Genomic DNA, 6,140 nt, shown 5'->3' with positions numbered 1-6,140 from the left:
CAATGACATGTAACATAGTCTAAAAATTGAAAGGATTCAGATCTAGACAAAGTATAAGGGGCCGTTCAGTTTTCAATAAAACTTTTATTGTATTGCACAACATAAAAGGAGGGCATGATACAGGAAACACAAGTTTTTAAGTCTTATCAGTATCATCACAAACAACATTATCACCATATGATAATATAATAATAATCTTTATTTATAGTGGATAGTTCTTTAGGCATATAAACACTTGTCTCCCAAGAAGTCCAGTGATTGCCATTCCGCATGGGTTCAGTGTTAATGCAGGAGGAAACCGGAGTACCCGGGGAAAACCTGCGTTGTTCAGTAGAGTCAAACTGAACGACACACTTCTTACTTACAGTGTGGTAAATTTAATCAAACTCTGAATGGGGTTCAAACCCCGACCGCAGTGGTAAGAGGCAAGTGTTCAATGCTTGATGGAAAGCACTTCATTTTCTTGAGTTGTTAATCTTCTTAGGAGTGCCAGAACAGGATAAAAATACAAAGACATGGAATGACAATTAAAAGACTGAAATGTAAAAAAGTTAAAAGTTAATAATAATAATAGGATCTAAAAAGATGACATTTCAAGGCAGATTTAAAACTGTTCAAAGTATGAGAAGAACAAAGACATGATGGCAGGGCATTCCTTGATTGCTGCCTTTGTTTTTCTAGAGTCTTTCTCAGAGATGATGTTGGCCAGCTCTTCTTCAGAAATTTCGACGAATCGAGCAAAAAATTCACTGCTTTGGTTGCTGCGTGCGGTCGTAGTTCTGTATTCGTGCATAGATGACGTCATCATGAGGCACTTATGATGGAACTGGTCCTTCGGGACTAGTTCCATTAATTAGTGGTGGCTACGTCATTTATCGTGGAACAGCGTTAGAATGGTCCACAACATGTGATGTCGTGTCGACCAATCACAACCGAGAGTTGTAATCTTGTATAGGATAGAATAGATGATTGGAAAACATTTCTACATATATCCTCCGAAGATTGCTTGGCTGCATTTGATTCCTCTTTCATGATATATTCCAATTTATCGGAATTTGTGAAGATGTTCATATTATCTTCTCTTAAATAATGAAAGCATATCCCAGCCAAGTTTAATTGAATAGTATTATACTTCAGGCCCACACTTTTATGGTAAAAAGTTACGAAAAACACATAAGGATGTTCTCTGAAAGGGAAGTAAGTCTGCCAGTTGGAGCGATGACACCACACATGGACATTGATGATGAAATGAAGTAGCCATTTTAATGCTGCCTGGTATGTGTTTGTTGGCTGGCTACTAACTGCATTATTCCATAAATCATTTATCTGCATATCTATATCATAAGTCCTCTGGTGGCAGGGTTGGATGGGGTTGTGTGTCTGCAGTAGGGACCAATCTGCGAAACTTCTGCAACTGGTTCCATTCTTGTTTTTTTTTCTGCCATGTGTTCTTTTCTGTGATGGAATGCCTCCCCAACAACTCTTGTCCCAACCTGAAGTGTCATGACTTGTGAAGGATACCTCTTGGTCATTATCTGCCTCTGGTGACAGGCCAACTCTTCAAAACTATAAGTTACTCTTGTTGCCTTATTTCTGGCAATGACCAGTCATAAGCTGTCCCTGATACCTTAAGATTTGCCTTTAACCATAAACAAAATGTAAATGTCAAGAAGATTTTGTTGTTATAATTCTGCACACCATCTTTGTATCCTTGATATCTGCATATCATGTTGTAAGTAGGACAAGTCTTGACAAAGACCCAAATATCTTTAAGACATATATCCTGGGCAATTATGATACCACTCTTGGACACCAATGCTGTCTTAAGATTGGACTTGCGGTCACAAAGTTGACATATCTCCTCTGCTGGTATGATGACCTCTGGCAGCCTACAAGGTATATTTTCTTCAGTGTCAACCTTTTTTGTATTCATCAAATACTCTATCATCTTTGCTATATATTCATCATTTTCTGGTATAGCTGTCTCACTCACTGTAGCTGTAATGTCTGTAGATGACAGATTTTATTTGTCTTTTCCAGTTTGTTTGCAGTACCAGCGTGCAAGACCTTTGTGTATGCATCCCTTCATGGTGACACAACACTCACAAGCTCCTACACATCGGTGATATACACACAGCTGCCTTCAATGGTGGTCATTTTGCCCTATCACAGAGTTGACATCACTCATTCACTACTTTTTGGAGATGCATAGTTAACATGAAATATTCATGGTGTTAATAATAATTTTAACAATAATCTTTATTACAGTACATTAGGCCATTGGCCTTAAAGTATTTCATAACTGAGAAAAAAATAGTTTACAATTTATGGGCTTAAATTAAAAATAAAATAAATAGATCACAGAGAACATACTTGTTGTATGTCATTTTTGTCTTGTTTTTTGTTGGATTATGGATTGACTTGCTGGTCTCTCTTCTTTTTTTGCAGAAAAAATATATTTTGCTAAATTTCTAATTAAAATAATACTTTGAGTTGGCAAAAGAGTTCTCATGGTGTTAATATTAATTATGTTATTAATAAAATACACTGACTCAAATCTGAATAAATTTAATAAAATTATGATTCTATACAATTCCACCAAAAGCAAGTGCAACATATATATACAATGTTTGTAGTAAGTGTTGCATGTCAACCAAAGCCAAGTGACTTGATATTTTTTTAGTTTGGCATTGAAGAAACCAGACAGCAGGATATTTTCACCTCTGCGACAGTATAATGTAGCAGCTATACCACTCTTCTTCACACTGCCATCTGTGACTGTCCATAGTTGGTCTGCTGGGCATGGGATGGTAATAGATTTGTTGTCTTTGAGAGCACACTGGGCACGTTTAAATGCTTGTGCTAGGTCTCCAGTCCAATTTATATTCTCACGAGACTGTCTGCGAGCGACGGCCTGGTCTAGTGGGTCCATGAAGTCTGCATAACCCCTTAAAACTCTGCTGAGAACTTTGTAGGCCCCTATGTATGACCGCAATGCTTTGACCGTAGTGGGGGGGGGAGGGATTGATGAAACTTGAAAGCGCAGTTATTCTGTGTGAGCTTGCTGTGAGTGTACCATTTGACCATGTCCATCCCAAGATTGTTGCTGACTTATGACATATTTTTGTCTTCCTTGCTGAGAGACAGAGGTTGTTGTTGGTCAGTGTGGTGAGTGTGCGCTGCCAATTGTGGAGTACTTCCTCAGGAGTGTTGCCACCAACGTACAGGTCATCAGCTATCTTTGTCGCACATCCTTCTTGAATGAGATCACCAAGTTCTCTGCACATGAGCTCTTCAAGACACGTTTCGGAGCCTGGCATCCCCATTGCTGAGCGTGTGTATACACGTATACCCTTGAATGGTGTGACTACACCACAGTATTTCATTGATTTGGTTGATAAAGGGATTTGGTAGTAGGCTTGATTGAGGTATGTAGTTATAACAAACTTCCATCTTGCAATGTCACGTAGGATGTTGTCGACGTTTGGCATCAGGGAAGGTTGGGGTTTGCTGTATTGGGCTACCTCTCCGAATGAGGTTACTAACCGGCTACTCCCACTGGGTTTTTTGACGAGGAAGGAAAGGTTAAGATATTCCACTACTGTGTTGACCTCTTCCTGTTTAGCAAACACACCAGAGTTTTCGAGTTGGTCAAATTTTGCTTGCAGGTCAATAAGGGTATCACGGTTATAGTAAGGTAGTCTACCTTTTTGTTGAGGTGGTAGAACAGGGCCCATGTTGACTACTGCTTCTACATTGCCACTGGGGCCATTATACTTGGATACAACAGGGTTGAAGACATCATCAAATTGGCTGTGTAGTGATTTGAAGGCGTTCAGTATGTCCCCAGGGAGTTGGTTGTCTGGGTCTAATGATATGTCTGATGAGTATGGTTTGCATGGAGTGGGTGTATGGGTGATGTCTGGTGTCTGTTTGACAGGATCCTTACTGACCAGTAAAATTTGTCTTACCTGATACAGGTGGTCATGACGTTTTAGTACCATTGGCTCGTTTGTGGTGTTCATAACTCTGAGAGTGTGGCCGATGGACTGTATTTCTTGAGGTTGAGGCCATGCTTTTTCTAGCTTGGTGTCCATGTTGATCTTACTGTCATATCTTGGCTCCAGTGCTAGAATTGAGTCTGGTTCACATGTATCAGGTGTTGTGAGTTGAATGAAGTCACCTGGTAGTAGCGTAAGTGTTCTGGACACCTGATGAGGTTGGCTTGCGTTCGTCTCACTGCGGCTGTGCGGTTAGGTTGAGGGCCATAGTGGATGACCTCCGAGCCGTTGATGACGATTTGTCGTTTTGCTGGGCGAGTGGCGATGTCATTTGCAACTAAGAAGGGATTACCAGCAAGTATGTCTACATCCAGCTGATTGACAATGAGTGCATCTAGTTGAAATGAGTGGGGTCCCCTTGACAATTGGCAGTGGACTTCCCCTACAACATCAAGTTGTGTTACTTCATCAGCTTGATGTGCGATTTGTGATGCTGGTGTTACTGGTACGCCAATAAGGCTCATTAATAGAAATTTCACTGAACAGAAAAAGTGACTATGAAAGAAAGATGTATTTTGATGTAGGTGGTCGCCATGGACTTTGCTCGTAGACATTTTGTTCTTCTTTGGATGCCATACTATGAAGACCTTCATCCTTGAGATGGGTTTCTTCAGCAGCTTGCAGAAATCGAGTACTCTGCAGATGGATATAGAAATGTAGCATCATCGTCTCCTCTAGCTGCTGCTGCTGTGAGGAAATGCCATGCTTTGTGTTCACACTTAATGACTTGTTCTCTGCTTCCTACTTTACACTGCACGGTAACAGGACAACTGCCCCCCGGACAATTGCCCCCGGACAATTGCCCCCAAAGGACAACTGCCCCCCGGACAATTGCCCCCGAAGGACAACTGCCCCCCGGACAATTGCCCCCCGGACAACTGCCCCCGAAGGACAATTGCCCCCCGGACTACTGCCCCCGAACGAAAAAAAATCTAGTATTACAGATGTACGGGTTTGTCATTCATTAAAAAGTCACCGTCGGCAACTTACTTACTCACTAAACACAAACACGAAGTCATTTTTTTACTGGAAAAGATTTATTTATTATCAGTTCAATACAAAATATACAGGTTACAAGATAGAAAACGAGTCAAAAGTAGAAAAAATAATATAATTGTCGTAACAATTATCACAGATGACAATAGAGTAGAATGTGCATATAAATTATGTGAATTACAGCGGTAAGTTAAAGCATCATGCCGACTTTTATAACAATAATCACATATAACAATAGAGTAAAACATGTGAATGTAGTGAGTTTAATGTATGCAAATTGCGGCAGTAAGTTGCCGACGGTGACTTTTTAATGAATGACAAACCCGTACATCTGTAATACTAGTTTTTTTTTTCGTTAGGGGGCAGTTGTCCGGGGGGCAGTCGTCCTTCGGGGGCAATTGTCCCGGGGGGCAGTTGTCCTTCGGGGGCAGTTGTCCAGGGGGGGCAATTGTCCGGGGGGCAGTTGTCCTTCGGGGGCAATTGTCCGGGGGGCAGTTGTCCTTCGGGGGCAATTGTCCGGGGGGCAGTTGTCCTAGAATCACACTGCACATGTAATGGGAAACCATGTCCTTTCTTTGCATTTTCAACTAGGTATATACCGTTTTAATCCATCAATAAGTATTCCATTATGGTAAGTATATTCAGTAATAGCTGAAGAATAACGACTATGATTCTCTCTGTGATGCCTTTTTGAGATTCCTCTCCAACATGTCTTTAGACAAACTTTGTATTTGCAAGAATTTTCTGATACTTAACTTTTCTTGCTGGATTTGTGGACATTGGTTTTGATGGAGCCTTCTTGACATTTTTAATTCAACTCTTGGCGAGTACTTCAGCTTCTTTACATCCATACTGTTGTCTTCATCGATATTGTAAGTCATTGCTAACTTTAAATACATTCTGTGGACAAAATGGCAAGCAAGCCAAATTTTCATCATTGCAGGCTAAATATTTGTCCAAATCACTTGGTTTCCTGATGACTGATTTATGCATCTTCTTGTCAATGAAGCACCACAAGAACTGCAATCAACTGCGCACATTCACACGAGTGATGCTGTCATAAACCGTACCTGGTATTCTGCC

The sequence above is a fragment of the Glandiceps talaboti genome, chromosome 5 (genome assembly GCF_964340395.1).
Source record: "Glandiceps talaboti chromosome 5, keGlaTala1.1, whole genome shotgun sequence".
Classification (NCBI taxonomy): Eukaryota; Metazoa; Hemichordata; class Enteropneusta; family Spengelidae; genus Glandiceps; species Glandiceps talaboti.
This window is presented reverse-complemented; position numbering follows the sequence as displayed.